The following is a 16,660-nucleotide window of genomic DNA, read 5'->3' as shown; positions in this document are numbered from 1 at the left end:
TAGTAAGCTCTGAATAAACTGCATTTGTTTTTACTCATTTGGTTTGTCTTACTTTATTTCTACACTGCTTCAGAGGTTCTGAATCCATCCGCCAGAATAATCTTCTCAAAACAAAAACATTACACCATTCCCAGTCCTCCATCCCTATTTAAAATACATCAATGAGTTCCCATAATTTTTTAAAAATAAGATTTATTTTTTAAACAAATTCACACTTTACTTAGATTGAAATAAACTATACACAATTGATTTCCTTTGCCAAAACAAAAATCAATACAGCAGTATTTTCCTTATTATTTCTAGGTTAACCACAAAACATTTATTTTTGTAGATTTTCAGTTTTTGCTTATATATTAGGATGAAGCAGTAGATACTGTCACAGAAAAATACATGGCCTCTGATTCTATCTCGACAATGAAACAGAAGTGTTCCAATTTACTGGCTAAAAAGCTTATGAAGATTCAGGCTCAAAGGAATGTAAATAGCAACAACCAAGATATGGGACAATGACAAACTCTTTCATTGAAACATTAATTGTAAGTTATTTCTTTAAGTTCATTTGATAAAGATGAAAGTTAGACTAAAATTCTTATTTGATGGGCTCATAAACCTCTCTAGTAATTCCTTAACTCCAGTTTTTAAACAACATGCTTAAACAACTACTAATCAAAGGTTAATGGTGGGCTTCATTGTCACATTTTATTCCTTCCTCTTATACCTTCTCAAAATTTATTTGTTTAAAAAACTGATAATACCTTGACAATTGGATCCACAGAAATGCTGAATGTTATGTCTAAAATATTATAACTTGGGGGCTGTGGTTATAGTTCAGTGGTAGGAGCGCTTGCCTAGCATGTGAGGCACTGGGTTCTATCCTCAGCACCACATAAAATAAATAAATAAATAAATGTATTATGTCCATCTACAATTAAAAAAAAGAGAGAGTAGCCAGGATTATAGGTGTGTACCATTATACCCAGCTATGAGTATAAAATGACACAACTAAAACAATTTCAGAGTACTGCTAGCAGAGATCACACAGAAGTGATGTCTGGCACTCTCAATGCTATCTTCTGAAATCATAGACAGGTCTTCATGGCATGAGAGTTAACAGAGGGGCCATTTAAATAGGTAAATGATAAGTGGCTGATTTATTCAATGGGAGGCCAGTATGCGAAGATATTCAGTGATTATGTGCTTTACCTTACATTGTTTCTTCCAAATATCAAACATAAGAGAAAGCCTATTATTAAAGTATCTTAGGTATTTTCAATAGTTTCTGAAATATCTATAGGAAGCTCTGACTCAGTTGCATAAAGTTTAATATATATGTCCACCTTTAAGACCAGATTGAGCTAGGTGCAGTGGCACACACTTATAATCCCTGAAATTTGGAAGGTTGAGACAGGAGGATTATAAGTTCAAAGCTAGCCTGAGCAATTTAACAAGGCCCTAAGCAATTTAGTGAAATAAAATATAAAGGGCTGGAGTTGTGGCTCAGTGGTAAAATGCTTGCGTAGCTCGAGTGAGGTGCTGGGTTTGATCCTCAGCACCACATTAAAATAAAGGTATTGTGTCTAACTACAGCTAAAAATATTTTTTTTTTAAAAAAAAGGACTGGGGATGTGGCTCAGTGGTTTATCGCCTCTGGGTTCAATCAATAGTACCAAAAAATATAACTTGGGGGCTGTGGTTGTAGCTCAGTGGTAGGAGCACTTGCCTAGCACTTTAAAAAGATAAGGGCTAGGGATGTAGCTCTGGGGTAAAATGCCTTTATGTTAGATCTCCAGTACAACAAAACAATCCAGATAGTTTTATATCAAAATTAATGCTAAGTAAAGCCAAGTTACTTGACCTTTTGTCTGTTAACAGACAAAATGTTCCTCAAGTATGCTTTAAGATGCTTTTGTCCATTTTTATAGCACTTATCCTCAACTTTCATCACTGGAAGAATACATAGAAACTTCAATGCATACACATTAGAAAAAACACTCGTGGTCAGGGAGATGGAGGGCTTTATAAACGGTGGATGGAAACTCTATATCTTTCTGTCTCTATGTGGTTCTCCAACCATAGAGCTCTGTGAAGCATATGTCAGAATTGGGAAAATCATTTCCTTACATGTTAGCATGGTGTTCCTCTAATAGTGAATTTGAACTGTCCAATGACTAAGGTACCAGAGATAAGCATATAAGAGCTTTGAGGTAGTGTTCTGATAATATATCTTTTTTTAAGAGAGAGAGAGAGAATTTTTAAATATTTATTTATTTATTTTTTAGTTTTCGGCGGACACAACATCTTTATTTGTATGTGGTGCTGAGGATCAAACCCAGCACCCCGTGCATGCCAGGCAAGCGCATTACCGCTTGAGCCACATCCCCAGCCCCAAGAGAATATATCTTTTTTAAAAAGATTTTTATAAAGATGGACACAATATCTTTATTTATTTTATTTATTTTTATGTGGTGCTGAGGATAGAACCCAGTGCCTCACATGTGCGAGGCAAGCACTCTACTGCTGAGATATAGCCCAAGCCCCCTGAGAATATATCTTTATGTTCCTGAATAATTTGCTCCATTCTTGGAACACATGGTTTCTATATAATAAATCTCAGAGGCTAGTTGAGGTTCCAGGTTACCTTGCTGAGCCCTGTGTAACTTTTCAGAAAGTTTCATTTTAATGCCAAGAATAAACTTTATTTTCAAAACTGTTCCTTTACAAAAAAAGGCTGTGAAGATAATAGAGTTCCCACATATCCAGCACCTAGTTTCTCCTAGGATGAGCTTCTTACATTAATTCAGCATATTCATTACAATTAACTAACTGATGTTGATACATTATTATTATTATCTAGAGTTCATACATTATTCATATTTCTTCTACTTTTCTAGTTACAGCACATTACACTTCATCATCATGTTTCCTTAGACTTTTTTTAATGATGGGGATCAAACCCAGTGCTTCACACATGCTAGCACCACTAAGCTATACCCCCAGCCCTCCTTAGATTCCTTCTGATTATGACAGTTTCTCATATTCTCCTTGTTTTTGATGGCATTTTTGAGGCATCTTGATCTAGAATTTTGTATGATATCCCTCCATTTGGGAGTGTATGATTTTTTTTCCTCAGGATTAATTTGGAGTCATACGTTCAGAGAAAACCACAGAGGTAAAGTGCCATTCTCCTCAGATTATAGCAAGAGCACATACAATTAATATTAGCTATCACTGTTGATATTGACCCTGATTACCTAGCTCAGGTAGGGTTTTGTCAGATTTCTCCACTGTGAAATTATTCTTTATTAACATTTCAACACTGTACATTATAGAAGGAAGTTACCATGAGAAGACCACACTAAAGAAGATGGGATTTATGCCACACCTGTTTGATGGTAGAGTGTTTTAGTCAGCTATTTTGCTGCTGCAACTAAAAGACCTGACCAGAACAACCGTACAGGAGGAATGGCTTATTTAGGGGCTCACAGTTTCAGAGGTCTCAGTTCATAAGTGGCTGGCTCCATTCCTCAGGGCTCAAGGTGAGGCAGGATATGATGGCAGAAGAGTGTGGTGAAGAGAACCAGCCATATGATGATCAGGAAGCAGAGAGTGACTCTACTCTTCAGATACAAAATACTTAACCCACAGCCACACCCCCAATCAACCACTTCCTCCTAACCCCACCTGCCTCCCAGTTACCACTCAGTTAATCCCATCAGGGATCAATTCACTGATTAGATAAGGCTATAACTGAAACATTTCTTCTCCAAATTTTGCATTGTTTCACATGTGAGCTTTTGGGGGACATCACATCTAAACCATAACATAGAGTATCTACTAAATTATATGTAATTCTTGTGCACCATAGATTTATTCAATTATTTATTCATATCAGTATGGTGTCATTGTATTTACTTTGCACTATGCAACATAATTCAATACTACTTTATTTTGCTGCTCGGAAAATTCCAACTTTGTCCATTGAAAACTCTTTCAGTTGGCTCCTGTATCCTTTGACATAACACCAACATTGTGGACCCTTTTCTGATCCTTATTTTGTAGCACTATAAGATACTTCAGTATCACCTTGTATATTTCCTACCCCAGTTCTGAAATCAACCCATAGAACTTTATAGCACAAAGACTAAAGGAGCTCTAGTTTCTTCTATTGGAGAATGTTATTAAAACCAAAATCTGGTGCTGAATATGGTCATTCTAGCTACTGCTGTGTTGATTCTTTTAGGCCTTCTCAGCTGACATATCAAGAAAATATATGTGTTTACTAATTTGCAAATGTATAAATTTGCATATGTATAAAATATATAACAATTTATATCTATTTCAAGCTAAATATGAGTTCATATTGATATCTCCAGCTCTAATTCATTACCATCTGGATCATTCTTGCCTTCCCCTTTTGCTTATTTACAAATTCTTACTCTACTCCAACATGAAAAATCTGACTCCTACCATCCACCATCCATTTGCTTAATTATTCACTTCCAGTATACCTGTATAGCAGTATCAGAACTGTTAACCCATACTTTCATAGGAAATAGCTTTATCAACTACAGGACAGTACTTTTGAATAGTTTCTTTTGCCTTTACCGTTACTGACTCCACTCATTTCTACAGTTACTTAGATCAGTGCCTTTTTTCCCCATACCCTTCATTGATGTTTCATATGTTTATAACATTGTTAGTTTGTGTTGTCACACTCTGCATCACATTATGGAATCCCCAACCTCCTAAATGATGCTTTCTTGAATATATTAAGCTTCAGTCTTTGCGCTATCAGGTTCTATGGGCTTCTAAAAATGCATAGTATTGTATACTCATACAGTATCATTCAGAATTTCTCAAAAGTCTGAGTTTCACCAATACGTTTTCCTCCCTGCCCCTAATAACCAGAGATACATTTTTGCCTTTTCCAGAATACCATGTAATTGGCATCATACACTATATATAGAGTTTTCAGACTGCTTTTTTCACTTACCACATACATTTAAGATTAATCCATGTTCTTGCATGACTGCTTGTTCCTTTTATTTCATCACTAAATAGAATTTCATTACATGGATGTGCCACAGTTTTCTTATACATTTATCTATCAAAGAATATTTTGGTTGTTTCCAGTTTTTGGTGATTGTTAATAAAGTTTCTATAAATGTTCAGGGGTAGAATTTGTGGACACCTTTATTTTTATTTTATTTTTTTAGTTGTAGATGGACATAATATCTTTATTTATTTTTATGTGGTGCTGAGAATCAAACCCAGTACCTCATACGTACTAGGCAGGCACTCTACCACTGATCCACAATCCCAGCCCTTGTGGACACCTTTTTAAATCATGTGATTGTGGATCATATGATGTGACTGTTTAGCATTCAATATACTGCCAAATTGTATTTCAAAATGGCCATATCCCTTAACTTTTCAATTAAGCAAATTCTAAAATCTTTAACATGTTCTAAGATATAGGATAATTCCTATATCTTTTCACCCATCTCACATCAGTTTTTCTCTCAAATTTCAAACTTCAGACACACCACAGTTGCCATGCTCCCTATGTTTCCTGAGAAACCATTTTATTCCCTAGGCTGGAAGTCACTCACTTTACTTCTACAAATCCTCCCCACCCCAATCTGACTATCTTCCCACTCTTCTGTCACATCATAGATTAAGCATAATTTCCTAGGAGAAGCCTTCACCTCTGTAGGTAGATCATTTATCCATGACATAGGCCCTCATGGTGCCAAGAATCTCTTATTGGTAGTGCTCATCATAGTTATATCATATTCATTCAGTTTTTTCCCTATCTCCTTTAATAGACTAGAATAAGATTTTTCTCACTATTGTCTTCCAAGCACCAAGCAAAGTGCCTGACATGTAGGAGAGGGGCTTAATATATATACAGTTTTTATTAGCTAAACAAATAAATGAATTAGTTAATGGAGTAGAAATTATAAATTACTGCTGAAAGTCATTGGCATAATATTCTTCACATTTACAGATGCCATATAAATTTGTAGACTCAAGGTACTTATGCATTTTTTCAAAATATGACATTTAACATTCTATAAAATAGTAATACTAAACTATAACTGCCCTCATTCATTTAAAATAAATGCTAAATCTAACTATAGCTCCAAGGGCATTTCAATTATTTATTTACAACAATTATATCAAAGTATGTTTGAGGAAGAACACTGTAGAACAGAATGTTTTCTCAACATGGTACTCCATTTGCCTAATTTTTTTTTTTTTTGGTACCAGGACTGAACCCAGGGGCACTCATTCACTGAGTCACATGCCCAGCTCTTCTATATATTTTATTTAGAGACAACATCTTGCAAAGTTGCTAGAGCCTCACTAAGTTGCTGAAGCTGGCTTTGAACTTGCAATCCTTCTGCCTCAGCCACTGGGGTTACAGCCATGTGCGACCACACCAGCAATTTGCCTGACTTGAAAGAATTCATCAGGTATGAAGGAGGGATAAAATGACATGAAGCATTTATCTAGAATATCTGTCTTAAAATGAGTTTGCCTTAATCATTATCACTAATTCAAACTAAAATGGAAGGATTGGTTGCTTCCAGTCAATCAATTTTACCATAGCTAAAAACTTAAATGATCTTCTAAAGAACAAAAGCCATTTCAGTCTTAAGCTACATTAATTGAAGTCCTACCATTTTCCCAATTAACCTATATTTATGTACTTTTGAAACTTAAATATAAAAAACTCATACCTTTCAAATTTCTTCTTGTTTCGCCCATCATTTCAGAGTAGTCAAAAGATCATAGACCCAAAGTATCTTAGATTTAGAAAGAGAATTAAAATTTGTCTAGTTCAATTACCCACCCACTATATACTTTCTTTAAATGACATTTGTCTCTTAAGGCTCATAATAGCCACAGCAAGAAAAGTGAAGCAGGAGACATCACAATACAAGACCTTAAATTATACTACAGAGTTATAGTAACAAAAATGGCATGGTATTAGCACAAAAACAGACATGTAGACAAGTGGTACAGAATAGAAGACAAAGAGACAAACCCACATAAATACTGTTTTCTCATACTAGACAAAGGAGCAGTAAACATACACTGGAGGAAAGACAGTCTCTTCAACAAATGGTTCTGGGAAAAGTGGATATACATATGCAGCAGAATAAAATTTAACCCCTATCTCTTACCCTGCACAAAAGTCAACCTTAAGTGGTTCAGGGACCTAGGCATAAAACCAGAGACACTGAGCCTACTAGAAGAAAAAGTAGGCCCAAATCTCCATCATGTTGGTGTAGGAACCGAATTCCTCAACAAGATTCTTAAAGCACAAGAAGTAAAATCAAGAATCAATAAATGGGATTGTATCAAACTAAAAATCTTCTTCACAGCAAAGGAAACAATAACATGAAGAGAGAGCTTAGGCTGGGAGAAAATGTTAGAATGGGAGAAAATCTTTGCCACCTGCACCTCAGATAGAGCATTAATCTCCAGGATATATAAAGAACTCAAACAACTTAACACAAAAAAAAATCCAATCAATAAATGGGCAAAGGAACAGAACAGGCACTTCACAGAAGAAAAAATAGGATCAGTTAACAAATACATGAAAAATGTACAACATCACTAACAATTAGTGATTATTTGCATTTGCAAATTAAAACTACACTGAGATTTCATCTCACTCTAGTCAGAATAGCAATTATCAATAATAAAAGTATCAATAAATATTGGTGAGGATGTGGGGAAAAGGTACACTCATACATTGCTGGTAGGACTACAAATTGGTGCAACCACTCTGGAAAGCAGTATGGAGATTCCTCAGAAAACTTGGAATGGAACCACCATTTGAGCCAGTTATCCCACGCCTCAGCATATACCCAAAGGAATTAAAATCAGCATACTATAGTCATGCAACCACATCGATCTTCATAGCCACCCAATTCACAATAGCCAAGCTATGGAACCAACTTAGGGGCCCTTTAACAGATAAATGGAAGAAGAAAATGTGGTACATATACACAATGGAATATTAATCAGCCATAAAGAAAAATGAAATTATGGTATTTGCTGGTAAATGGATGGAACTGGAGATTATCATGCTAAGTGAAATAAGCCAATCCCAGAAAATCAAAGGCTGAATGTTATCTGGGAGTAGTAGAGGTTCACTTGATTGGATTGGGGTGAGGGGAATGGAGAGGGAATGGGAATGGGAATGGGAAAGACAGTAGAATGAATCAGACATAACTTCCCTTATATTCATATATGAATACAAAGCCAGTGTAACTTCACATTATGTACAACCACAAGAATGAATAATTATACTCCATGTATGTATGATATGTCAAAATACATTCTACTTTTATGTATAACTAAAAAGAACAGATACAACTTTAAAAAAGAATATTTGCCTCTTGTTATCTCCAGGGATGGGCATTTCACATTCTATTGACACAGTCCATATGAGTACTGGAAATTTCTGATCTATGATAAAGTGATCAAAGTTATAGTAGGAGAGTTTCAAATACAAGGAAATGAGCATACACCAAACTAACATTGATTAATGCTTTTCAGATTTTACTCAAATATGAATCCTTCTAATTACTCTTACTCGAACTACATTTTCTATCTCATCTACAAAGATATTTTGTCGTTTTTATCAGCAACAGTAGTATTTTTCTCACATTCTATCCATCTCTAACATAAACTTACTATACCATCCAAGGCAACTTAGTTTATTCCTATCCCAAATCTATATCATTTTTTAGAGCACCAGAACATTTTCCAATTTCTCATCACCTAACCTCATCACTTCTAGAAATCTATATTCCTCACTTCTTTAAGCCCAAGTTAGAATTTATTCTTCCCCAGGAAGCCTTCTTTGACTATCCCTTCCCACTACAATCTTTAAAATTGATAAGATAATGCTTCACCTGACCACAAACCTACCTGTTCTAGTCTTTGTATTTACTCTCTACTGTTTGAATGCTGCAGTAAGCATAGGTTGGGAGCATCTCTGTCAGCATAATTTAAGCACCAAAGGTTACAAAGATCTTTGAAAATTTGGAGGGAAGAGAAAAGACCATGAATTGAAGGAGTAGGAAAAACTTTGTGGAGAAAACATCATTCAAGCTAGGCCTCAATGCTGGCCATACTTTGAAAGTTGGAAATACCAGGAGAAGACATTTTAGGTTAAAAAATAGCTAAAATAATGACACAGAAAAAGAAAGGGAAGGATGTATGTGAGGAACTGCATCTGTGACCAGAACAAAAATTCATGAAAGGGTGGTGAAAAGTAAAACTAGAGAGTTATGCAGGGTCTGTTTCATGGAGGACCTTGCTTATTATTCCAAAGAGTTGGGACTTTGTTTTGTAGATGATAGGGAGCCTTTATTTAAAAAGGAGCAAAATGACTTCATCAGTTTTATTTTTAGCACATAATAAGATAACTAACATTAATCATCTTCCTCCTCTTTCTTCATTTTCAGCTGAAGTCTCACTGTTGCCCAGACCAGTCTTGAAATCCTGGGCTCAAGTGAATCTCCTAACTCAGCTTCCTAAGTAGCTGGAACTACAGGCATGTGCCACCATACCAGCTAAAACACTTTAGAGCTATAATTTGAGATGGTAGAGAAAGTACCTTTGTTGGGGGACATTCTTGGCCACTTTCACATCTTATTTTCTTTTAATTTTATTAGTGCACAATAATTATACAGAATAGTGACTTTCATTGTGGCATATTCATACATACACATAACATTATTTGATCAATTTTATTCCCCAGTACCTTCCCTTACCCTCCTGACCTCCCTCCCCCTGATTCATTTCCTCTACCCTACTGGTCTCCCTTCTATTTATTTTCATGGGATTCCATTTCTTTTCTTTTTCCCCTCTTACTTCCATATATGAGACAAAATGTACAAACCTTGACTTTCTGAGTCTGGCTTATTTTACTTAATATGACCCTCTCTAGTTCCATCCATTTTTCAGCAAATGGCATAATTCTGTTCTTTATGACTGAATCAAACTCCATTGTGTATATATACCACATTTTCTTATTTATTAATCTGTTGCTGTATATCTAGGCTGGTTTCATAATTTGACTCTTGGGAATTGTGCTGTTATACGATGGATATGCATATATTGCTATAGTATACTGACTTTAGGATTTTTGGATAAACACAGAGGAATGGTATAGCTAGATCAGACAGTGGTTCCATTCCTAGTCTTTGGAGGAACCTTTATTGTGATTTCCAGAGACACTGCCACATTTTCAATACTGATGTCTTATGAGATTGGCAATTTGGCAAGGGAGTAATAAGAATCAGAATAATAGTAACAACAATGGACTTGTTGAAAGCTTGCCACATGCCAGACATTTGTCTAGTTGTTCCATAACTCTATAATAATATTACTATTATTCCCATTTTATATATGATAAAACTGAGGCTCAGTGAGTTTAAAAGTTTCCCCAGGGTCAGGTAGGTAATTGGATTTGCATATGAACCTATGCAGCATGACACCAAGGCCTATGCTCTTAAGCATCATAGCATTTGACTCATGAGAGCTAGGTAGCTACTAAAGCAGAGCAATTTAACTGAGAGGTCTTCTAAATCAACTTGCAGAACTCTCTTACCAAATGATGAAACTGAGAATGGGAAGATAAAGAACATCTTGTTCTAGTTCACAAAGTTCACAAATAAAAGTGCTTGACTAGAACATAGGCCACTTGATTTCACCTCAGTGTTCACTCCATTATACTATGTTACTCTTTAAGCAAAAGTGAAGGCTGGATATCTCCTCAATACCAAGGCTATGGTTTTTCAAGAAAGTGTATTCAAATGCAAAATCCCTAAAATCTAAATGAAAACTTCCACAGTAAAGGGATTTTTTGTGTGTATATGCATTTTAAAAAATTATTTTTAGATGTTGATGGACCTTTATTTTATTTATTTATTTTTATGTGGTGCTGAGAATCGAACCCAGTGCCTCACACGTGCTAGGCAAGCACTCTACCACTGAGCCACAACCCCAGCCCATGTGCATGTATTTTTATGAGGAACTGAAACTGGTAATAGAGATGCAGGTGAAAGGCCCCAATTTTGGGAAGCAAAGAATCTCTCCAGATAGGGATTTCCCCTCATAAGCCCCAGGTGCATTTTCTCCTTTCTTATCCCCTAAGAATAAGGGTGTTCTAAGCATGTGACTTCTGTTTTCTGCAAATTCTGAAGCAGCTGCCTGTTTGCTTTAGAGTACAACTCTAGATGTTAAGCTCAATCAATCTCAAAGGCAATAATTTTTTTCAGGCAGAATTCCTGGAACAGTTGCTTATTCCACTCAAATCTCCTGTATGACCATTGCAAAACACCACCAAAATTCTTGATAAATAAGGGGCTAGGAATTCTCTTAGACCGCTAGATCATACGTGGGTAAATATTTTTATCTTCCTAGCACAGTTGTCACATTCTTGATTTTTCAAGGTTTAAAAGTAATGATAGACATCTCAAAAAGGACCTTAGCTGAGAAAAAAATTGTCCTAAGAATTTCTGGCTACGGTGATCCTCCTCAAACTTTGCTAAACACAAAATAATTTGGGCTGCATATAAAATTTCTATGTCTTATTCCTTCAAATTTCTTTTTTTGTACCAGGCATTAAAACCAGGGGTGCATAACCACCGAGCCACACCCCCAGCCCGTTTTTTTTAAAAAATATTTTATTTAGAGACAGGGTCTCACTGAGTTGTTCAGGGTTGCCCTAAATTTATGAGGCTGGCTTTGAACTTGTGATCCTCCTGCCTCGGGCTCCTGAGCTTCTGGGATTACAGGCGTGTGCACTGTGCCTGGCTTCCCCTGAATTTCTTATTCAGTCAATCTGGGGTCAGAGTCAAAAATTATTGTTCACCAGTACCACCTGTCATTTCATTGTGCAGCCAAGTTTGAAAACTGCTGGTCTATGGTTTGCATGTTGAAGAGGAATGGTACAGGAATTCTGAGAGGCATTGTGACTGAAATCATGGATAGACACATGCTTTTACGTGGGCTTGGAAAATTTCTTTTCTCTGAATTAATTCTTGGAGTTTCAGTTGCTTTCTTTCAACTTGCTCTACTCTTGGAATACCTCTTATTGGTTCAGCCAAAACAATGAGCTGGGCTCAGCACAGGTGCAAGCACTAGATTACCAATCTCTCTAAATTGCCCACATATTCCCACCTATACTGGGGCTCCATAAAGAATTGATCTGTCTTATAAATGGTGGTTAAACGGAACTGTTCAAGCCATTTTATAATTATGATGCACAGTATAACTTAAATAAATGCTTCTATCAAAGTATTCCTTCAGTATAATGTGTATAGTTTGCTGCCCCTGATTAGCAAAAAAGTATTTATCTTGGGCTTATTTGAATGATTAGGATGAGATTCAATGCTCCTATCTTACCAGGTCACTTACCTCCAGTGCTATTTCACCCTTTTAGAGTGAGTCACATGCAGTGAGCGTGAACATCACACTCTGCCTTACCCTTCATCTGTTCACACATATTTATTTACTAATATTATGTTAAGAGTTATGGGATAGTAAAGTGAAAATTTGCTCTTCATCTACTAAATGAAAGTAAACTCAAGTTTTTCATCAAAATAAAATTCCATTATTTTAATGTTCCTGACCAACTCTAAAAATAGAAATAATTGATTTGTCATTGATGAAAGCCTACTGACCCAGTTTTATACCTAAAGTAATCAATTTTTGCAGGAGAAAATGCTAGAAGTGTGAAAGATGGAGTTTTACCTATTTTTCTCCAAAGTTATTGTGCATATAGATGAAAATATGTGTGAACATGACAGAATAATACTCTCCATTAAATTAGCACAAAACTGAAGGACCTTCAAGCTGGAGGATCTGAAGAGGTCTTGTGGAACAGCATGTCTCATACTTTAATGCACATTGGAGTCATCTGAAATCTAGACACTAGCTATTCAAAGTGTGGTCCCTGAACCAGCACCATTAACATCACCCAGAAGTTTATTAGTAGCACAGCTTCTTACATTAGACCTGATAAAACATAATATACATTTTAACAAGATCTCTAGGTCTGACCCAATGGTTCTCGAAGTGTGGTTCCAAGAATGGCATCAGCATCATGTAGATAGTTGTCACAAATTCATCTTGGGTCTCACTCTAGATCTTCCAAATAAAAACTCTTAGAGTAAGGCCTAGAATTCTGTCATAAGACTCCCTTCAGGTGATTATAATGTACCTACAAGTGTGAGGATCACTCTAAACCATTCCTCTACTTTCAAGCAATATTGGTTTTTGCTGTCTTAGAAGATCAGGGCTTTTAGAATGGAAGAATCTACTAACACTTTTAGAAAGCTCCCTTCCTCCTATTTACTGAAAAATTTTGTGCTGCCCTCTTTCTTCCTTGAGCCCTCAGTATCTTAAAGTTATTATGATTTTGTATTTTTATTAGTATGCTGATGATATTGTGCTGTTTAAAGTTATATTTAGTCACATTATCTGATGTAATCTACTTAACCTTCTGAAGGAGTTCTTTTTACTACTCATTCTAATGAGAAACTGAAGTTTAGTAAAGTTAATAACCTCCTTAAGTTACTGGAAAAATAGAAGATTTGTTCAAAGATGTCTATGCACTCAATCAAAAAGGTGTGTATGACATGCTTCCCTGATAGGGAGGCCACAGTTGGGTAGGAATGAGAAATGATAGGTTCTGGATAATTTGACTTACTAGGCTTTAGCAGGGAATAGGTATAGTAGCATGATTGAGTTGGGATGGTGGAAGTTAGCCATAGTTTCAGATTTTGCACTAGGATGTGTTCCACTCAAGCCAGAAAAGTATATTCAAATGGGATATGCAGCATGGGGGTCTGAGGCAATTTATCAGAACCAAATTAGTTTCACATTTAAATTATAGTGATATGACTAGGGATGGTGAGAGCAGGTGAGACAGTAATTATCTTCATACTGGATCAATTCCAGAATTCAAGAGATGTTGGATGAAAGGCAAGGGTTCAACAGCAGGGACTTTATGGGTTTCCAGCACATGTTTGTATCACCATACATACCTCATATTTTATAGTTAATTACAATGCCATAGATGGCAGATGGTCCTCCTGTTAAACTATAAGCCTCTTGAAGACAACAATCATGATTCATACTTCTTTTGTGTTCTTCCACAGTGCCCAACTTTCACTTATTTATTCTTTCACTGATTTATTTTGTCAAACTCAATGCTATGTATTAGGGATTCAAATATGAACATGACATGGACCCTAGCCTCATGGAGCTCACAGTGTAAAATTGATTATCAATGGGATTTGATGAATGGTATCTAGAGGAAGGAATCCATAAACATGAAAAATATTGACTTTCTGTGGACAAGCTACAGTTTCCATTAGGTTCTCAAAATGGATTTATAACTTATAATTAGGGGAAAAATAAACATTTAAATAAGTAATTCAATATAGTTCTTAAGAGTCTGGTGAGTGGGAGTGGTTCATGGAGGCATGAAAAGTTCCTCTTCAGATAAACAGGAGGAAAGAGTATTCTAAGAATAGGGCACAATATGCAAAGATATAGTAAGGGAAAAGAAAAACTACATTTGGAAAACTATAAATAGTTTGCTATGGCAAGAACATGAGGCTAGAGAAGCACCATACCATCCCCAGACCTACGTCCTTCTCCATTCACCCCACTTCTGTAACATCCCTGTAATTGCTGATGAACAGATTGTCCCCACACTACAATAGCTGCTTAGAAGAGGTGATTATTAGACAGCTGTCTCCCATAGCATCTAGCTACATCTTGAGATTTTAATAATGAAAAGGAATAAGAGACAATTTGGAAAGGTACCCTTATTCTCTTACATTTGGTATCCTTATTATCTTACATCTCTTCAATAGTCCCATCAGGCACTATTGTTATTCTTTCTCTTTTTTATTATTTGTTTTTGTTGTGTAGAGGATCAAAGCCAGGGCCTCATATGTGCCAGACAAAAACTATACCACTGAGCTATTTCCCCATCACTGATTCCTTTTCAATTTTATTTCTGAGTTTCTAAGTGACCTTTAAGGTCTAGGGGTAGGGTGTGGAGCAGAGTGTTATTATATGGCATGTTATCTAGTTGCTAACTTTCCAACTCATTCTCTACTGCTGTCTATGAGGATGGCCACCCTCCTTGTTTCCTTTTTTTTCACAGAACTAGTATCTGGCACTGCCATATGACCCCGACTTCTTATTTCTCAGGCAGCTCCCAGAATTGTTCTCAGACACTTGTCATTTTAAAAATCAGAGGAGTCTCAGAGATGATTGAGGTCAGACAAAACTGGTGACGCCTCTCTTCCCTTCTTAGTGAACCGTTACCTGGCTTTGGATTTTGGCTTTCCCTTTTAGTCTTTGTTTTTCCATCACTGTGCTCCGGATTTCTCAGCCTCTCTCAGTCTGACCTCCATCCTGTACGACTACTGCCAGATTCTGGCGTCACTGAGGGCTCCTCCCTGCTCTAACATCTGGCAAAACATACTTCAAGGAATTGACCTTTGTATTATTGACTCCTGTTTGACTCTGGACTGGGTATATCTCAGCAAACATCTTTTTGCAGTAAACCTGCTTTGGTGTGTCTGTCCTCTGTCATTTTAATTGGCCACACTACTTTGCTAATTTTTTAAATATTTTTTTTAGTTGTAGTTGGACACAATACCTTTATTTTATTCATTTTTATGTGGTGCTGAGGATCAAACCCAGGACTTCGCATGTGCCAGGCAAGTGCTCTACTGCTGAGTCACAACCCCAGCCCCTTTGCTAATTCTTGAGATCTCAGCCAGCAGACAAGTACTATTTTGCTGTATTAAGCCCTGCTGTTTCATGCCCACAGCCAGTCAGTCCCCCTTTATCTTAGTAGCTTTGATTTATACCTGCAGGGAGGGAATTTCACCACTTTCCATTTCCCCATCCCTAGGTGTTCCCCCTCCAGTTGGGAATCAATAGATATTTGTTATCTACTGACCTTTCACCTATAGGTAGGTGGGAGTCGGCATAATGAGGGATATGAGAAGAATCTGTATTAACTTCCTGCATTATGAGTTATCTGAAATAATAGGAGAGTTGGAAAAAAATGAGCTCCACTCATTTCGATAGCCTGAAATTTCTGGCCACAGTCTGTGACTATTTGTATCCTTGAATGCCTTTGGAGTTGGTTGTTCTTTCTCCCATAACTATAATAACCTGCACAAGGAAACAGATGGTCTGCCAACTAGTATTCTTCCAAGGGCCATCATTAATGTCTTTTAACTGTACCGCTTAGGTTGGGTGAGGCCTGAACACCCTTTCCCTATTCTCAAGCCCTTTAATTTCCCGATGAGGAATGGGCTCAAAATGAGAAGCCCAAGATTTATTCCACTCACATGGATGGTTTAAGTCCTAAAAGTGAGGCTTTTCCTCAGAACAGAGTATAAAAAGGAAGAGAACTCAACAGCCCCCCAAATCTGGAATGCATCAAACAGAAAGGGTTCAATAAAGAGTTTTGAAATTCAGAAAAAAAACAAGGTTCCATCAAAAATAAGACCTAGAACACTCCTAAGATCTGATCCAACTTTTCTTTCTTTCTTTCTTTCTTTCTTTTTTTTTTTTTTTTTTTTTGTGGTGC

This window comes from Callospermophilus lateralis, chromosome X (assembly GCF_048772815.1).
Source record: "Callospermophilus lateralis isolate mCalLat2 chromosome X, mCalLat2.hap1, whole genome shotgun sequence".
NCBI lineage: Eukaryota > Metazoa > Chordata > Mammalia > Rodentia > Sciuridae > Callospermophilus > Callospermophilus lateralis.
The sequence above is the reverse complement of the archived record's forward strand: the minus strand, read 5'-3'. Positions refer to the sequence as shown.